This window comes from Dermacentor silvarum, chromosome 2, assembly GCF_013339745.2.
Source record: "Dermacentor silvarum isolate Dsil-2018 chromosome 2, BIME_Dsil_1.4, whole genome shotgun sequence".
NCBI classification, from domain to species: domain Eukaryota; kingdom Metazoa; phylum Arthropoda; class Arachnida; order Ixodida; family Ixodidae; genus Dermacentor; species Dermacentor silvarum.
In genome coordinates this window covers 100,973,144-100,993,912 of record NC_051155.1, presented here as the reverse complement: position 1 = coordinate 100,993,912, position 20,769 = coordinate 100,973,144, and positions in this window count along the sequence as shown.

Sequence of the window (20,769 nt, the reverse complement as noted above, 5' to 3'; positions counted from 1 at the left end):
GACATATCATTTCAAAGTCGGCCAGCCAATGCCAAATACCAGTTACCAACGAGAAGTTTTGTGAATTCTGTCCCTGGTGAGGGACGCGTTCAAAAGAAAAAAGTTAGAATATAGGAATTGTAATAGGCATTTGTTTATTTATGCCATCAGATTTTTTTAACGCGATAGCGTTAATTAAGGGCGCCGTGTCGCAGAAAATCCGTTGACGGCGTCAGGCAGTCGGCGGCGTTGCCTGTTAGAGAAAATTTCCATATATATTTAGGTATAGGTATGCGGGTTCTGACCACCACTTTGGTCAGGTGCTCCGCAGCCGCTGGAGACTGAGGGCCATGGGTTAATTGCAGGGATAATGAGAGAGGTAGATGGACCGAATACTGCACCAGGGAGGTCAAATCCTGTTCTGGTGAGGGAGTCGATTTGTTAGTTCTTTTTCAGCTCACTTCGTATTCAGCCCTACATCAGCCCTCCGGCACGCATTTCACTCCGCATTGGTCATCCCCCGCAAGTTGCCGGTCCACTTGCTCCGACCACAAGATATGCTGCATCATTCTTTCCTCGCTCAGCTGTAGACTGGAATGGCCTACCCACACGACATCACTGCACCCGCCTGCTCATCTACATTTTCTGACTATATGACTTCCATATATGAACAATAACTGATTTTTGTGTACATGTCATCATCATCATAATCATCTTCATCATCATCATCAGCCTATATTTATATCAACTGCAGGAGGAAGGCCTCTCCCTGCGTTCTCCAATTACCGCTGTTTTGCGCTAGCTGATTCCAACCTGCGCCTGCGAATTTCCTAACTTCCTCATCCCATCTGGTTTTCTGCCGTCCTCGACTGCGCTTCCATTCTCTTGGTATCCAATCAGTAACCCTAATGGTCCACCGGTTATCCATCCTACGTATTACATGACCTGCCCAGCTCCACTTTATCCGCTTAATGTCAAATAGAATATCAGCTATCCCCATTTGTTCTCTGATCCACACCGCTCTCCCCCTGTCTCTTAACGTTAGGCCTAACATTTCTCGTTCCATCGCTCTATGTGCGGTCCTTAACTTGTTCTCAAGCTTCTTTGTTAACCTCCAAGTTTTTGCCCCATATGTTAGCACCGGTAGAATGCAATGATTGTACACTTTTTTTTCAACGACAGTGGCAATCTCCTAGTCAGGATTTGGTAATGTCTGCCGTATGCACTACAACCCAATTTTATTGTTCTATAAATTTCTTTCTCATGATCAGGGTCCCCTGTGAGTAATTTACCTAGATGATAGTACTCTTTGCAGACTCTATAGGCTGACTGGCGATCCTGAATTCTTGTTCTCTTGCCAGGCTATTGAACATTCAATTCAATTCACTTTATTTCAACACCAAAATGTTGAGGACTGCGAACGAAAAGCCTTTTTATGGCTTGACGAGGCCCGCAGCCCCTTTTAACAGGCAGTGACAGAGCATAAGGTGAGGTGTTACATATTCAGCTAGAATCACCTAAGTCCCAATAACAAGAGTGACAGACATAATGCACATTATATATATATATATATATATATATATATATATATATATATATATATACATAAATGAATTCGAGTGAAACAGAATGTATATATAGCACATATAAAACTCACGTACAATTGAAACCAAGAGAAAAAAAAAGAATGAACGCTAATTACTAATGCTCATTATACATATATGAAATCGACAAATGTGTCACACAATACATACTGCAATGCACAATTCGGCAAATACACTGTTACAAAAAAAAAACAATTCCTTCCTTTCTGTGGAAACAAAGGAAAGACAAGAAAGAAAAGGACAATAATGAAAGTTATACACAGTAGATTTTGTTTAGACAAGACGGCATTCTTTGTCTTCTGCATATTAATCTTCAACCCCACTCTTACACTTTCTCGGTTAAGGTCCTCTATGATTTGCGGTAATTCGTCCCCTTTGTTGCTGAATAGGACAATGTCGTCTGCAAACCAGGTTGCTGAGATATTCGCCGTTTATTCTCACTCCTAAGCCTTCCCAGTTTAAGAGCTTGAATACTTTTTCTAAGCATGCAGTGAATAGCATTGGAGAGATTGTGTCTCCTTGCCTGACCCCTTTCTTGATAGGTAACTTTCTACTTTTCTTGTGGAGAACCAAGGTTGCTGTGCAATCATTGTAGATATTTGCCAATATATTCCCGTATGCATCCTATATTCATGTATTCCTTGTACACATGTATACATGCACCCATCCCTTATGTAATATCCCCAAATTGGGGTCTTTAAGGTAATAAAGTGAAAGCTGAAGCCTGTGGGCCTTCCTAATTTGGTTGCACCTGGACTAGTATAGCCCCACTGGCTCTCGGCAATATTTTTTCGCCGGTATCAGGCGTCACTCTAAGCCTGAAATTGTAGTGGAATGGAGGATGATTCGAACCTACGAACCTACGACTGCGATGCGGCAGGGGGTGCTAAGAATCTCTGGATCCAGACAGGCCGCCACTGGAAACTGAACCTGGCAACGTTCAACACGCGAACCCTCTCGAGTGAGGCTAGCTTAGCAGGGCTGTTTGAGGAATTATCAAGCATTACCTAGGATATTAGGGACGAAGCACCTTAGGGCCGAGCCTTGTCCCTCCCTCGTCGCCCGTCGTCCGTAGCTCTGGTTTGCATGGAGTCCGCTAGGGGCGCTGCGGTGCATAAGGGCGTTCGTTCCTGACGCGCTCTCTCTTTCTCTCTTCAGCCATGGATGATAACGGTCCCTTCTGATAACGGCGCGACCACTATGGATGAAAAGTCGAGAGTGGCGGCTCAACTGCAAGCGGAGTCGAGGGCTCGCAAAGCTGCTGCAGCATGGCGACGCAGACAACAAGCGGACCCGGAGTCTAGGGCACGGGAAGCTGCCGCAAAACGGCAACGCCGGCAAGCGGACCCGGAGCTGAAGGCTCGCGAAGCTGCAGCAGCACGGCAATGCCGGCATGCGGACCCTGACCTGAGGGCTGGCAAAACTGCAGCAGTACGGCAACGCCGACAAGTGGACCCGGAGCTGAGGGCTCGCACTTGAACCGAGCATCGGCGCCACCAACCTCAGGTAGAGAACGCTCCCGGCGTGTTGCCGCCGCTTCCCGCCCTCTCGCCGCCTCTGGGTCCGCTTGCCGGCGTCGCGCTTAGACCGAGCATCGGCGCCACCAACCTCAGGTAGAGAACGCTTCCGGCGTTTTGCTGCCGCTTCCCGCGCTGTCGCATGTACGGCGGATTCACGGTTACCCGAATGATGATGATGATGATGATGATGATTCCCCCGGTGCTTCGCCCACTCATCTTCATTCACTTCGTGGATATGCGGTGTTTTTATTGGCCTTAGTGAGGTTACAAGAACTGGTGAGGCTTATACAGTGCTGACTAACGGCAACGTCCTCTGCTACAGAGGTCTTCCAGATAAGAGAGAATTCGGGGTAGGAATTCTAGTCCATAAGGACATAGCGGGCAACATTGATGAATTCTACAGCATTAATGAGAGCGTAGCAGTCGTCGTAATAAAGCTGAATAGGAGGTACAAAATGAAGGTAGTACAAGCCTACGCCCCAACCTCCAGTCACGATGATGAAGGAATAGAACAGTTTTATGAATATGTTTATTTAGCGATGAGGAAGCTGCAAACTCAGTATACTGTAGTCATGGGCGACTTCAATGCAAAAGTGGGTAAAAGGCAGGCTGGTGAACAAGCAATTGGCAACTACGGCATCGCTTCGAGGAACACTAGAGGACCGATGTTGGTAGAATTCGCAGGAAGGAATAGGCTCCGAATAATGAATACCTTCTTCAAGAAGTGTAGCAACAGGAAGTGGTCGTTGAAAAGCCCTAATGGAGAAACAAGAAAGGAAATATATTTCATACTCTCTGCCGATCCCAGCATAGTGGAGGATGTAGAAGTGTTAGGTAAGGTAAAGTGCAGTGACCATAGATAGTGAGGTTTAGGATTGCTCTCAATTTGAAAAGAGAAAGTGTAAAATTAGTCAAGAAGAAACAGGCTAACCTAGACGCAGTGAGGGCAAAAGCAGACGAATTCAAGCTGGTGCTCACAAACAAATATGCAGCTTTAGAACAAGAAGATGAAGACAACTTAGAGGTAATGAATGAAACCATACGTAGGCTGATCTCAGAAGCAGCAATTGAAGTGGGAGGTAAGGCACCAAGACAAGCAGTAGGTAAGCTCTCTCAAGTAACAAAGGACCTAATTAAGAAACGACAAAACATGAAAGTGTCAAAGTCAAGAGATCAGATAGAATTCGTTGAACTGTCAAAGCTGATCAACAAGAAGAAAGTAAGGGATATTAGAAATTATAACATGGAAAATATTCAGGAAGCAGTAAAATATGGACAAATCATGAAATCAGTGAGAAGAAAACTTGGCATAGGACAAAGCAAGATTTATGCAGTGAAAGATAAACAGGGTACTGTCATCAGCAATTTAGATGATATGGTAAAAGCAGTAGAAGAATTCTACACTGACCGTTACAGTACTCAGGGAAGCCACGTACGATATCTTAAATTGAAGAAGTGATGAACAGGATACAGAGGCTCCTAATATAACTAGCAATGAAGTTAGAAGGGCCTTGAAAGACCTGTCCCGGGGAAAATCGGCAGAAGAATATGGAATGATAGTCGATTTGATCGAAGATAGAGGATATATTATGCTTGAAAAGCTTCCCGCCCATTATACGCAATGCCTCACGACGTTAAATTGAACACGACTTACAAGCCAAAGACTGGTATATAGAACGGGTAAATAAAACTGGTCTCGCTGCCCAAGGTCCGACCGCAATAAAAGACCCCGTACCAGTTACTCCGAATTATGCGACGCGAGGAAGACGCAAACATCAACGGAATGTTGCGCCCTGCATTTTATCATTTAAGAATATTTCAAATAAATCTGTGAACAGGGCATCGGATTGGGACGATATGTTGCATTTGTTTAAAGCGGCAAGCAGCAAGGTTAGATGTTTTTCCGTCTGCGTTTCGAAAGTGCTAGTGATGGAAAATATATGGGCAAAAATGCACATGACAGACATGTGTTGCTTAAAGAACAAGCAAAATGTTTTCTTTTTAGGGGAGCTACAATAACACACTAGAAAGAAAGCCTATGCTGCGGCCGCAATGCACGTGCAATGACTGCGCGGCATAATAGAATAGAGTAAAATAAAATAAGCCGGCAGATCCCACGGCCTGTGGGAATCGATGTTATGCGAAGCAGGGTTTGGGGAGCCTACTAAGTTAACAAAACGACCATGAGAGCACCAAGACGTAGGGGGCTGTTTCATAACCTACATGACACCCATGTCATGACATTCATGTCATGAGTCCTCATGAGTACCTTTATCTATGCCTAATCAAAAGAGGTGGCTGACAAATGGAGTAGCACACGAGGAATAAGGATTATAAACAGGGATACGGTGCCTCAGAAAGGCTGGCCAACGTTTCGATAGGAGGACCTATCTTCGTCAAAGGCCTTTGACGAAGATAGTTCCTCCTATCGAAACGTTGGCCAGCCTTTCTGAGCCCCTTATCCCTGTTTATAATCTATGCCTAAGAGACCTTAAGGCGAAAGCCTTAGTGATGCTCATGACTATGACTTCTACCATCATGCTTTAGTGTTCTCACTTAGTGCCCACGTCAGAACCCACTTCAGTAGTTTTTGTGTGTTAATCTTTTTTCGCTGAGTCATTGTCATTTTTTCTGCGTCATGCTCATGATTATGACTTTTACCATTATCCTTTAGTGTTTCCCTCTCTTAGTACCCACGTCCGAACCGATTTCCGTGGTTTTTGAGTCTTAATCTTTCATCGCTGAGTTATTGTTATTTTTGCTGAACCATGCTCATGATTATGACTTCTACCATCAGCCTTAGTCTTTCGTTCGCTTAGTGCCCACGTCAGAACCCACTTCAGTGTTTTTTGTGTTAATATTTTTTCGCTGAGTCATTGTCGATTTTGATGGCTGTTTCATGACCAACAGGACACGCATGTCATGACCTATCATTTTTGTTGGTCATATACTGTTGTTATCATCATCATCATCATCAGCCTATATTTATGTCCACTGGAGGACGAAGGCTTCTCCCTGCGATCTCCAAGTACCCCTGCCTTGTGCTAGCTGATTCCAACTAGCTCCTGCAAATTTTATAGCTTCATTGACTGCGCTTCCCTTCTCTTGCTATCCATTCTGTTCTAATTCGGTTTGCAGATGACATTGTCCTATTCAGCAACAAGGGGGACGAATTACAACAAACGATTGAGGACCTTACCGAGGAAGTGTAAGAGTGGGGTGGAAGATTAATATGCAGAAGACAAAGATAATGTTCAATAGCCTGGCAAAGGAACAAGAATTGAGGATCGCCAGTCAGCTTCTAGCGTCTGTAAAGGAGTACGTTTATCTAGGTCCGTTACTCACAGGTGACCCTGATCAGGAGAAAGAAATTTACAGAAGAATAAAATTGGGTTGGAGTGCATATACGGCAGGCATTACCAAATCCTGACTGGGAGCCTACCACTGTTGTTGAAGAGAAAAGTGTACAATCATTGCATTCTACCGGTGCTAGCATATGGGGCAGAAACTTGGAGGTTAACAAAGAAGCCCGAGAACAAGTTAAGGATCGCACAAAGAGCGACGGAACAAAAATATTAGGCCTAACGTTAAGAGAGAGAAAGAGAGCGGTGTGGATCAGAGAGCAAACGGGATAGCCGATATTCTAGTTGATATTATGCGGAAAAAGTCGTCACTTGAAGGACTCATTGAGCGAAATGCAGCTCCACTAACGTGAAAGCTGGGGAGGTGCGAAACATGCAGTGATGCACCGCTAATGGGCTCATACCACTTTAAGCAATGGCTCATAACCCGGTGAACGCGACTCTCCATTACGACAACAGAAGTGAAATTCTACGCTGGAATGATGAGCGGCAAAGCAGCCAGCTGTGGAAGACGACGACAAACACGGGGGCAGTGGCACGAGCGCGTGCCCAGCGCGAGCACGAACCACTTGCTTCAACGCAGCTAGTTCTGGAAGACGACGAACGACGACAACGAACGCCGGAGACGCCGAGAGCCCGGGATCCTAAGACCTTCGGCATACGTCACTTCTGCAAGATTTTAAAAATTTTCCGTCCAAGAAGAATACGCCAAATCATGTGTATTAAATAACACCGATTTTCAGCACCTTAGATTTCCTTGGCACAGCATGTGGTGTTCAACAAGAAAATTTGAAGTTTTATTTACAGGAATGCGTTGCCGAATACCAAGGCTTAATTTCTATTCCCATAGGTCTGGTTTGGAACCTTCCTCTCTATGTCTTTAGTGTAATGAACCCGAAACCATGGATAATTTCTTTATAGAGTGTCGTAGTTTCACCGTGAAAAGAAAGCGACCTCTAGAAGGTCCCCTCCGCCAACTTGGATTAGCCATTACGCTACCTATCGTTCTGTCTCTGGGGGCGTCGGCACTAGAACACTGCAATAGGAACGTATGTGATGCCATATTTAATTTTGTAATGGCAACAAGGAGACTGTCGTGCTAATTTTACTGTTTTACTTTCCACAACAAGAAAACAAAAAAATAGTAATTTCAAATTTTAAGATGCTATAGCATAAAATTGATATTAACGATTAGAAAAATTTATTATCTCATTCTTAAGTAAGAAAATCCTATTTAAGTATTCATCCTTTTTCTACCCTCTGCCGCCCGATTCATGGTCAATCCCCCGTAGTGGGTTGTGCTATATCTATAGGCACCAACATAACCAAACAAAACCGGGCGCATAAGGTGCTTCGCATCTAAAATTATGAGCCATTCCACTCTGTGAAGGTTGATGACCAGCGAAGCTGTTTAGCATACGACACAGACATGAAATAAAATTTTTAACAAAGGTACCGACACATTTATTGTCTTGATCGGTGGTCATTATTTGTCTTGATACATGGACAATTGGTGTTTGAGGCCCGCCGGCGGCGATTGCCCTCTCGCATCTGTTCTCGCCGTCGGTCTTCATAGGCGCGTTGCTCCTCAGGAGTCCGAACTAGACGCGGCCTCCCCTTTACAACTGCAGAAGAGAAGATAAATTTAAAATGGAGAACGGCAACTTGTATTTCTCGTTTGTTTATATACCGCCAGCACGAGAGAGCGGAAGGAAAACAAACTAGATATGCACGCGCTTGGAACGCCGACAAAGAGAGGGCGGTGCGCGAATGCAGACATGACCACGGGTCGCACAGCGTCAAATTTGTGAGAGACCTTTATTATTTACCTGGTAGTCTACTGATGTTGAAAATGGTGCCTATTATACTAATCTACTCAAGATGCATATCCGAGGGACGCCGACGAGCCGGCTGTGGAAGAAGACGAACACGTGCGAGCAGTGGCACGAACACGTTCGCGCGGGACCTAAGGTTTTGCTTACGCGCATAAAAAATGCACGGAACCCTAGCCATATACAGCTTCGCTCTAAAAGAAAAATAAGAAATTTAATCTTAAGACATAAGTACACATCATTTGTAATAAGGAACACGATTTGAGCGGTCCGATCACAAATACCAGCGAGGGAAGTAGTACGATTGACCCCAGTATCGCCAGCAGTTTCCAACGACGCGACCTTTCTGCGGCCCCATTCACTTCGATTGCAGCGCCGCCACAGTATTTTTCATAGTTGGGCGCCTCACTGCAAAGCTGCGTCGCCCCGGTCACTCGTCGCACTCAACCTTATTGTAGTACACTCTAGGCAAAACTGCCGTATTACTCCATCTCACAAGCTGGCTGCAGCACTGTGGAAGCAACACAAATTCTTAGCCAATAGGAAAGCCGAATGCCCCTCGAGATATGATCATCCGCGCCGCGTCGTCTGCTCAGCGTTTGCTTGCCATCCTGTTACATTCTCCATGGTTGGTGGATTCGCGCAAAAATTAACAAGCGTGGTGTCATCGCGCACAAGCAAACAAGAATAGATCACACTGAATGACCGCAGACAACGACTGTCAAAACGCTGGCAGCAAGCGCAGCCGCCGCAGCTGCGGGCGAAGGTTCGTGCGGTCTATCGCTTCAACGGAAACTGAGCGGCGAATGCGCAGCGCATACAAAGGTCAGAGCTGTGTGGAGATAACAGACGGTGCGGGCGACCGCCACAGCCGCGGGCAAATTACGAGTGCAGTTGTTGGCAGAGTAGAAGATGTGCCCCCCCCCCCTCACTCCCGCGCTGCCTTCCCGCTTTCTTGCTTTCGCGTGGGAGATTGAGTGGCAAGTTCCCTTTACGCCCGGTTGCAAGATACGCCTTTGGTCCCATCGCACAGCGTCGCCCCGCTTCCCTCCCTCCCATACCTCCACGGCCTTTCGCGCGACGATCGCGTTTGCTTTCCGCCGTGCATTCGCTCTCCGTGATAGTGCGCGGGGGACGCGCGCTTTCGCTCGCACATAAGGCACGTGGCGACGATTTTATCGCCCTTGGATTTTATACGGAACCTCACGGTGACGGCGACGGCGACAACGACGGCGACGCCGACGGCAGAAATCCGGTTGAAGTGTTCATATAATTGCTATCGCAATAAAATATTTTGACGCCGTAACCATAAGCTGCGTTTACATGCATGCGACAGCAAGGCTTTGCTTTACCTGTACGCTTTCCCTGCAGTTAACTTGCAGAAGTAGTAAGGGCGAATGCCCTTACAATTGTTCACCTGGGCCACAGCGCCCGTTCAGCGTCTACTTGGCGTTTACTCGCTACCGTCATCGCGTACCATGCTAGAGCGGGGTTGTAAATTAATGATGCAGCGAACGATTAGGCTTTTATAGAGTTCCGCATCGTCAACGCTTCACCAATGCTAATGCTATGGCGCCATCTGCTAACTAGAAATCAAATCAGTTTTACGGCTCGGTGCCATGTCTAAAGTCCTAGCAGCGTGAAAACAAACAGCCGATATCAATAACTACGACAAAACATACCTAATGTTTTGACCGCAGCTTGAGATGCGGCTTAGCGATGACGAATTTTTCCCCTTGGTTTTTGCGGACAGGGAAGAGAGCCAGCAAAACGGGCGAATTCAGATCGAAGCGGGTGGTCGGCGTTGTATGGGTGCTGACATTTTTCTATAAGTGATCGCGGTTAGGGTGGCAAGTCTCGGTATACGACGTGCATGCGCAAAGGTCTTAACATGTCACGTATCGCTGTACCATATCACGTAGCGAGCAAAAATAAAGCTCTTTAGTGTAGCCAATAATCAGCCAGTTACACCCGGAACTATATACCGCTGCGCAAGGATACTGCCTTTGTGCGCCTTGCACCTTCGGCAGTGCTGCAACCACCTTGTGAGATAGAGTATAGTTTCTAGTCCTACCTAATTTCTAGCCCTGCCCTACTTCTTGAAAAGCCGGTATTACAAATTCTTCCTCATTAATTAAGCATTAAACCAACTTTCGTTGGCTATATTCAAGAGTTTAAAATAAGGTTTTATGCTTACTTGAGGAAGTAGTTTAACCATTTCATATTACATAAAAATGTTTGTAGTTTAGCTGAGTTGTTTCGAAAAATAAATAAAGGAACCTTGTGTTACTCTTGTAACTGAAATAAAAGTCCTCTATTGGTGAACCAACAGTGCCTACAGCTCCGTCAGCAATTCACTGCATCTGTATTGATTCTTGATATCGTACTAGGGCATTGTGCAGTCATTGTGACTCTGAATGTTCGTGTCATCGTTTGTCGAAATAGGCATTGTCAAAACACGTTATTGTCATTCACACTGCCGGCCGCACATGTTTTCTTTTTGTCGCACCGAACTCATCCTTAAGGGTGTGGTGTGTCTGCTTACCATTTTAACAGCGGAGCTGTTTAAGCTCTTGGTTCGACCCGCCGCGGTGGCTCAGTCAGCTAAGGCGTTTCGCTGCTGAGAACGAGATCGCGGGATCGAATCCCGACCACTGCGGCCGCATTTCGATGGAGGCGAAATGCAAAAACGCCCGTGTGCTGGCGTTGTAGTGCACGTTAAAGAACCCCAGGTGGTCAAAATTAATCCGGAGCCCTCCACTACGGTGTGCCTCCCTCAAGGGCTGCAGAAGATAGCGTCAACCTTTCCCTTTCCCCACGAACCACTTCCTCCCTCATAATCAGAACTGGTTTTGGCGCGTAAAACCCCAGGAAGAAAGCTCTTGATGGCGCCGCGTAGTGCGAACAAAAACTGCTCCTGGCGATGACGTCACCACGCGTTGCCTAGCAACCACCTTGCGGAGTGGCGTGTGCTTCGCCTCCTCTCCGTGTGGTGCACATGTTGCCTTGACATAGGACGTTAAAGAGTCATTAAATGCAAATATTATTTCAACGTGGAATGTTAAAATACGATCACAGGAACCTCGAAATGGTTGTTTCGTGCCGAGTAAAGACTTATTTTATGCGAAACTTTTGTCTGAAGCGTCCGCGTACCTCTAGCGCCATTCAAATCGCTTGCCCTCCTGAGTGAGAAGCGGTGACGTTATGGTCTCATAGTGACGCTGTGCCGCCGCCGGTGAGTAAAATGCCGCCCACAGACGGCGCAGCGGCTTTTTTTTTTTTTTTTTTTTTTGCGGGAAACGCTGACGCGCGGCCAGAAACAGAGCCAAGACAGAGCCGACGGCAGTGCGAAAGGGAAGGAAAAGCGTGCGCCATATTGTAAACATAATGACCGTCGACGGTCGTCGCAATAGACCTTGTTGACGGCACTGACAACGACACATTGGTTCGCAATGTTGGGCTTGATTTCAGCGATTTAAGCTCCGATGAGCGTGACATGCTGCTGAGGGCTCGCGCTGCCGGCTTCGTTGCGTACTACGACGGCGGCTTTTGCGAGCGCGAAAGCAGCCAGGACTCCAGCAATGCGACCTCGGGCGACGAAGCTGTCACCGTCTGGATGTGCCGTCGCATGGACCATTCGGGCATTCCGTGACATCACATGGACGTGGCATTCTCTGCTGCTTGCAATTTCAAGTGTGACTTGAGCGAGCCATTAACACCAGCGCAGCACTTCGCTATATCGGAACTACTGAAACTCGAAAGCGCGCGGCGCAGAGTCAAGCGAAAACGAAACCTTTTCACCACCCATGTCGTCACCAAAGGTAACGCCCAAAACTTATTTTTACTAAGAATCTAATAGAAGTAGTCAAGTAGCATTTTCCTACATCTTATAATCCAACAAAATGATGTTTTTAACCCGAGTGGTTGAATACTAGTGACATAATTGTTTTGAGGAGTGCCTTCGTCATCGGGCAAGTACCTGAATGTTTCTGGGGAGTCTCTTATCGTGTTCTGCATTTACTTCTATTTCTCGATTACTAAAGCTCTGTTCGCGATTATATTGTTGCGCGCTATGCCTAGCATGGAAGATTGTGCCAAAAAGACGGTGAAGACGACGATCTGGGCAGCGCTCGTGTTGTTGTTCTGCCATCTTGCCTGCAGCCGTCTCTCTCTGTATATATCGTGTAAATACAATTTTCCTATCACTTTCGCTACTCTCATCCCCGTGGCATTTTGGTGGGAGGTGCGGGGTACCAACACGGTGCAACGGAGCTCGCGCGGCCAAGCGAGCATCTACGCGTCGGCGGCAAGCCGATTCGGAATACCGTGCCTAGCAGCACTTAGCATTTCCTAGAAAAACTTAGGCAAGCCTAGTAAAACCTGGAAGAAAAGCTAGGTCGATCACCAGCTCCGCTGTTTACTCCAGCCTTGCACCACTAGTGCAAGCTGCCCACGTTTTCCTTGGTTTATCTTTTTCATAATATTTTTTATTCCGTAACTTTCTGTCGTAGTTTTACATTTATACCTTTTCTGTTTTGGATTTTCAGGGCACCAGCACCCAGACCGCAGTGTTATTTCTGGGCACATTAAGGCATTTATTTCTTTATTTATTTTCATTAATTAAAAATAGTACTGCTGAAACGAAAGGAAGAAAAGTCATGAAGCAATATTTCGGCCAGACTGGTATTGAGAATAAAGCTGGGTTTCTTTTTTTGCGTTAGTTTGCCCTTAAATATCCCTTCTTACGTGCGCTTATTCTGACGCTGGATTCCGCAGCGCCCGATCCGTCCGTTCGCCTCTTCGTGATTAAAGATGTCACATTATATTGGCACGTATACATGTTTATCTTTCACCGGTGACCGCTTTTAGCCGGCTGTTAAACGTTATCGCTAGGCACAGGACGCGCCTGCATGTATCGGAAGTTTCTCGAACGTTAGCGATGCTTCTATCCGTTGTCTCTTGTCACCGACGCGAATTGTCTAGAACTTTCTGGAAGACACGCGCGTACCATGGGATTAATTTGGAACCTTCGATGACTCGTGTATAAAAGCCGACGCGTTTCGCCACTGATCAAATTTTCGACGATCGCCGACTGTGTTCGCCGCTAACGTTGTGCTTTGAGTATAGCTTGCTTTTTCTGGGCACAGGTTCAACCAATAAACAATCAGTTTCGTCATCCCCAGTTTTAGGACTGTCTTCTTCGCTGTCACTACTACGTGACAATACCAACAGAACGTCCATCCAGCCAGGCGCTAAGTGTTGCTCGTCATTCCTACGCATCAGCCCTTGAGCGTTCTTGGCCAGCTCCATGACACCCAGACCGCTGGTCACCTGGAGTTCCCCGACCTAGGACAGCGTTCGGCGTCACTTCTTTTGGCCCGGTCTTTACCGCTCCGTTCGTCGCTACATCGCTACTTGTGAACCCTGCCAACGCCGAAAGAAACCACCTATGCCTACTGCTGGCCTCCTTCAGGCCCTTGACGTCCCATCTGACCCCTTCTTCCGAGCTGGCCTTGACCTTCTCGGTTCTTTCCCTGCCTCTTCTTCAGGAAACAAATGGATTGCCGTTGCTACGGACCACACCACCCGATATGCGATTACACGCGCTCTCCCTACCAGTTGTGCTACGGACGTCGCTGATTTCCTGCTACATGACGTCATCTTACATCACGTAGCGCCTTGTCAACTCATCACTGACCGTGGCCGCTAGTTTCTCTCTAGAGTAATCGATGACCTGCTTCGCTTCTGCGTGACAAAAGAAATTTACGACGGCTTACCACCCGCAAACCAACGACTTAACAGAACGTTTCAACCGGACGCTAACTGACATGCCTTCTATGTATGTCTCTTCTGACCATGAAAACTGGGACGTTGTATTGCCCTTCGTTTCATTTGCCTACAATTCCTCCTGTGATGATACCGCTAGTATTTCCCCATTTTATCTTCTGTTTGGCCGCAACCCAATGTTACCTTTTGACCGTATCATCTTCGATGCCGTCCATTTTCCCACTGAGTACACCCGCGATGCGATTTTCAGAGCTGACGAAGCACGCCAAATAGCTCGCCATCGCCTTACTATATCGCAAGGCCACCAGAGGCACCGCTATGAGTCTCATCATCGCGATGGTACCAATACCCTTGTGCCCTTGTACCTCTATCTACTCCGAATCGGCGTGTTGGACTCTTATAAAAATTTGTTTCCCGGTACTCCGCACTCTACCGTGTGTTAAGGCGTGTAACAGACGTCACTTAGGAAATTAACCCGCTCGAGTCTTCTCCTCCCTCAGTCTCGCCACCTACAGACGTCGTTCACGTATCCCGCCTTGAACCTTACCACTCGCCCACACCATAGCAAGCACCGTGACGGTGCTTCAGCAGCCGGATGTCATGTCACGATACTATTCCTCAAGAGGAGCGTCGACGAAGAAGACGCTTTTGTTCTGGCGCCCGATCTCGACCACATGGTTCAGCGCTTTATGGACTCGTAAATATATTGTAAACAAGTTTTCCTGTTGTGTCTGCCTGCCCGTAACAATATATCGGCATAACAAGACACATGGATGGATGGATGTATGGATGTATGCATGTACGCCAAGTTCACCAGGTTTGAAACGGGCGGTGGGTTGCGCCACCAAGCTCTTTTTCTTATTAATAGAAAAAAAAAATTTTCAACTCAAACTCTCGAGGTCAAAATCTGAACTTTTCCTGTATCGCCCAACTAAAAGGGGTCCAAAACCGAAAAATTGGAAGCCCTTAGACGAGATCAATATCAGACTACACGCGGCAACTGGGCAAACGATCCCAAGAGTTGACTCTATCCGGGTTTTAGGCATGATTATCGAGGCCAACGGGCACAACGGTCGCACAATCAACAGACTAACCTCGCACGCGGAGGGAGTAATTAGACTAATTTCCAGGGTGTCCAACAATAGAGGAGGGCTCAAAGAAGGCAACCTTCTGAGGATTTACCACGCGTTCCTAATGATTCATGTAAACTACGTTGCACCTAGGCACAAATGGCAAGTTCACGAGAGAACCAAACTAAACACGCTCATTCGCAAGAGTATAAAGAGGGTCCTTGGCCTCCCGATGCGTACTAACACCGAGAGCCTCATGAGTCTAGGTGTTCACAACACCCTAGAGGAAGTCATTGAAGCGCAGCAGACGGCGCAACTTGCTAGACTTTCGTCCACCATTGCGGGGCGAAAAATCCTTGAAGGCGTCAACATCAATCCGATTTTTGCGATGGAACGCAACACGCAGCTGCCAAATCACACGAGATCTTACATTAAGGTTTCTCCACTGCCGAGGAACGTACACCCACAACAAAATACAGGCAGAAGGTTGGCTAGGGCCTCTGCACTCCTGACACACGCACACGCGCACGCGTCGGACGCATGTTTCGTCGATGCCGCTCAATACGAGCGTTCCGCTAGCAGCTTCTCCCGTTTTGCGGCCGTCTCCTTTGACACCAAGGGCCGGGTACTTTCGGCCGCATCAATCATTACCTCGTCGCCCGGTGAGGCAGAACAGCTAGCCCTAGCATTAGCGCTGTTAGATCCAAGCAAAACGGAAGTCTACACAGACTCGAGATCGGCAGCAAGAGCATTCGCATCTGGGGCCGTCTGTAAGGAAGTCGCCAAGATACTCGAAGGAAAAGTACTTGTTCATCACACCATCACCTGGTTCCCGGCGGGTCGAAAGTAGGGGGGCTTGTCAACGCCAACGAATTGGCCCATGCTCAGGCGCGAGGTCTTGCTTGCCGCGCCGGGCTATCTGGGGCCGGTGCACCGGGCGGGGCCCGCGACGGGTCTGGTCCGATCGTGGCGGAGACGGAACCCCCCCGCTTAGGGACATACTCTCCACCTTTAACGAAGTCACAAAGCATTATCAACTTGCTCGCAGGGCATTTCCGTTGCCCCACCGAAATCTATCACGGCCTCAATCGGTTACGCTTAGGTTATTAGAAACGCACTCGTATCCCAGCTTCTCGATCTATAGTCGTTTCACGGAGGTCTCTCCTTCGTCATCAAGTAAAAGACAGCGCCAGAATATGCACTCGTCGTTTCGTCCTGTGCATATTCTGGCGCTGTCTTTTACTTGATGATGAAGAACCAACTAGCCCAAAAATACGTCCTTACCAGTTACATCTCTCCTTTGTGTCCCGACTGCGGCGGATACAGCGATTTTAACCATATGCTCTGGAAGTGCCCCTCTTTACAGCACCACACGGATCAAGGGATCCCGCAAGACACATTCTATTTACTGATCAAAGTCATGACTGGTTCGATCAACTCAAGGCAGTCCAGAAGGCCCACGATGCGGCGGTGAGGCTTGGCCTTCCCGTCCCGACGTGGGAGCGGCCCGCGGTCCTTCCCTCCATGAAAACGAGGGGTGACTACTTGAGGACGTCAATAAAGTTTACTACCTACCTACCTATCTATACGTTCAGCCGTTTTGAATCTATCTATCTATCCATCTATCTATCCATCTATCTATCTGTCTGTCCGTCCGTCCGTCCGTGCGTGCGTGCGTGCGTGCGTGCGTGCGTGCGTGCGTGCGTGCGTGCGTGCGTGCGTGCGTGCGTGCGTCAGTCCGTCCGTCCGTCCGTCCGTCCGCCCGTCCGTCTTACACCGACACACTGGCCGAAGTTCTCTACTTGCTTGAGCCACGAGGTATGTGCACCTGGTCGTGATGCCGTCGCTGTCGTTCCATGGTCATCATTCCAATTTCCTGACATCTTACTCTCGTCATGCCGTCGTCGTCACGCCTTCAACCCGACCCAGTGACTCAAGAGCTTGGGTATGAACTCGGGATCCTACTGCCGTCGTGGTCATTGCATCGCCGTCATTCCAGCTTAGTCAGCTGAAACTCGTCATGCCGTTATCGTCGCGTCATCGCCGTCATACAGTCGTCTTGCATTCATTGTCAAATCGCCACAGGGATTTCGTCGTCATTTCAGCTTCGTGATCTGGCTCCCGTCATGCTGCCGTCGTTACCCAGTGGTCCAGGCGGTTTAATAACTTCAGCCACTAGGTATGAGGTGTTTGGGGTCGAGATACCGTCGTGATCGTTGCATCATCGTTATTCCAGTTTTTATTGCGATAGCAATTATATGGACACTCAAAGAGGATTTCTGCCGTCGCCGTCGCCGTGAGGTTCCGTATGACGTCAACGGCGATGAAATCGTCGCCGCGCGCCGGACGCTGTATGTGCGAGTGAAAGGTCGTGAGGGACGCGCGCTTTGAGGGAGGGAGGGAGGGAGGGTAGGCGACGTTTAGCTGCGGCACCAAATGCGTACTTATATAAAATCGTTGCGAGGCGAGCAGGTGGTAAAGACTTCTGACGTTGCTCGACGAGTTTCCCGTTCTGATCTCGTCGAAAACCACCGAGCCGCCCTCAGAGGCCCTGGCAACAGTCACCAACGCCGCGCGCGTTCGGTGCGAACGCGGGCAAAACGGCGACGGCGTCGACAACAGCTCTGCGCGTTGCTGGAGCTGCTGCCTGTCCAAGTTTATACAGCTGATAAAACTACTATCCTTACTCCGTATAGCTCTCTACTAAGTTGCTATCGCACTTGATGCTTCGCCTTTCCGGTGATGCCGGAAAGGCGAAGTCATGCCACCGTCATGCCACCGTCGTTATACGCCTTTGTCCTTCGATTAATATCACACCTACGTCATTCCAACGTCACTGCGTCGGCGTCATTCAGTCATCTTCATGCCTTCATGCTCATGGGTGACGTTGGCAAGCGAGTGCTATAGCAAAGTGGGACGATATCGGAGTATCTGCCATATAACCCAAGCAACGAAAGTCTCACAATTACCACTGACTTCAGGAATGTGACTTCAGGAATGTGGTCTGTCGCAATCTTGCTCGATTGTTATTCGCATTACCGCCGACAATAATCGTGAGATGAGTTCAGCCCTAGTTTTTTTTCCCTACAGTATCAAGCGAAGCTTGTATACGCTAGCCTGCGCCGGTGATGTAACGCTAAAAAAATTTTGTCGCAGTTTCACACGAAACTCGAAGCATCAATTGCAATAGCAAATTAGTAGAGAGCTATACGGAGAAAGGATAGCAGTTTTATCAGCTGTATAAACTTGGACATGCAGCAGCACCAGCAACGCGCAGAACTGTTGTCGACGCCGTCGGCGTTTTATCCGCGTTCGCACCGAACACGCGTGGCGTTGGTGACTGTTTCCGGTGCCTTTGGGGGCAGCTCGGAGGTTTTCGACGAGATCAGAATGGGAAACTCGTCGAGCAGCGTCGGAAATCTTACCTACCTTCTTGCCTCGCAACGCTTTTATATAAATCCACATTTGGTGGCGCAGCTAAACGTCACCTCCCCTCCCTCCCTCCCGTCCCCCCACGGCATTTCGCGCCACGGAAGAAGTCGCGTTTGCTCTCTATATATGGTGATTGTAACGATTGCCCTTCAAGGAGCACGGCGCAGAACGCGCCTTTGTTCTCCGACGTGCGTTCGCTCCCCGTGAAAGGGTGCGAGGGCTGTGAAAACGCGCGTCCCTCGCGACCTTTCCCTCGCACATACAGCGTCCGGAGCGTGGCGACGATTTCATTGCCGTTGACGTCATACGCAACCTCACGGCAACGGCGATGGCGACGACGACGCCGACGGCAGAAATCCGCTTTGGAGTGTCCATATAATTGCTATCGCAATAAAAAGAACAGCTGCTCTGATGATGATAAGTGGTTCTTGAGGGAAAGGGAAAGGTTGGCGCTATCTTCTGCAGCCCTTGAGGGAGCACGGCTCAGCGCCAACGGGGAGGGGTAAGTGGGAGCGAAAGAAGGGATAGAGTGGAGTCGCCATGGCTGGGCGAAGCAAAACCGGCAGGCATAGGCGGCACGTATGAAAGGCCTTGGTGTGCTGCAGAGTCTGCAGGGGTGTTGTGCCAGGCCGGTCAGGCCCGGGGTGGGGTGGGAGGCCGTGAGGCCTTCCCGCTTGTAGAAATGTCCTTAGAGGCGTGCGGAGAGCCCTGACGAGTCAAGGAACTCCACGACGCCTCGAAGTGCAGAAAGGTGGTGTCGGCCGGGGAAGAGGAGATCTTCCTCCTTGCCAGAGGGGAGGCCCAGGCGGCGGAACTCCTGCAGGAGTGGGCCCCGCTGCTGGAGGTACGCCGGGCAGGCCAGCAGGAGATGTTCGATCGTCTCCGGCTCCCCGCAGGAGCTGCAGGCCGGGGACGTCGCTCGTCCCAGTCGGTAGCTGCGTGCTGCCGTCCAGCTGCAGCCGATGCGGAGCCGGAGAAGGAGCGAGGTCTCCCTGCGAGCCAGGCCTCGCTGGGGGAGTGGTCGTGGGGGGCATCCCAGTGCCACCCGTTTGTCTGGGTGGTGGGTCGCCAGGTGTCGCCGCAGCCTCAGTCCTGTTCTCAGAGCTACACAGGCACGCGGCAACAGCTCGGCACGCGCTCGCACCACTGATCCCACGTTCGTCGCCCCCCCCCCCCCCTTCCCTCCCTCCCATCCCCCCGCGGCCTATCGCGCGACGGAAAAAGTCGCGTTTGTGCTCCGCCATGCGTTCGCTCTCCGTGAAAGCACGCGTCCCTCACCCGCTTACACTCACACATACAGCATTCGGTACGTGGCGACAATTTTATCGCCCTTGGACTTAATACGGAACCTCACGGCGACGACGACGAAGATGGCGAAAATCCGCTTGGAGTGTCCATATAGACCTTTTCACAAACCGACGTTTGAGTAGCGCCATTGCCCGGCACGGGCGACGTCTAGCGTCAGAGCATGCTATGCCGCCTTTTTGGACTGTGGGCCTTGCGAGAGCAGGCTGGCCGCACATCGGCGGTTGTGGTATCTTTGCCGAACATTATTTCGATTGTTTTCTTCCGCTTCGCTTGTCTTGTGCTGCTTGACTTGTTACATCTTTCACGTGCTCGCGTGAGCGCGCAGTGTGAAGTGCGATGGCAACAGCAAGCCCAGCCAGTGGATGTGGCGTTTCGTCGTCGGTAGTGGCGGCAGCCGCGTCTGCTTCGTCGAGACCTGGCGTGCTTATCAGCGATATTTTAAGTGCGAAACACCTTAGGGGCCCGGGCTGTCGGCGTCCGTTGCGCGTGATGACGCCCGGGCTGTCGACGTCGACATCCGTCGCGCGTTTAAGCGCGAAGCAGTTAAGGGTCCCGGGCTGTGGGTGTCCGTCGCGCGTGATCAAGTCCGGGCGGTAGCGCTACTCCAGCACCGGCGCATCATTGCTTCGCACTTTTCCGGGTTTCACGTTAGTGGAGCTGTATTTCTTACCCCGCTCTTAGCTGCTCTCGAATGTAATATAAATATTTTTTTTTTCATTTTTATTGCTGGGCACACGTGACTGTGGTCGTTGATTGAATCTGATCGCCATTACGTTTCGCAGTTGAAGGTTACCTCATTTAGCGAAAGCAGGCGCGTACGTAGCTGTCCGGCAATGCTTAGAACCAGGCGCCGGCGGCCCGCCGACGCATGTCAG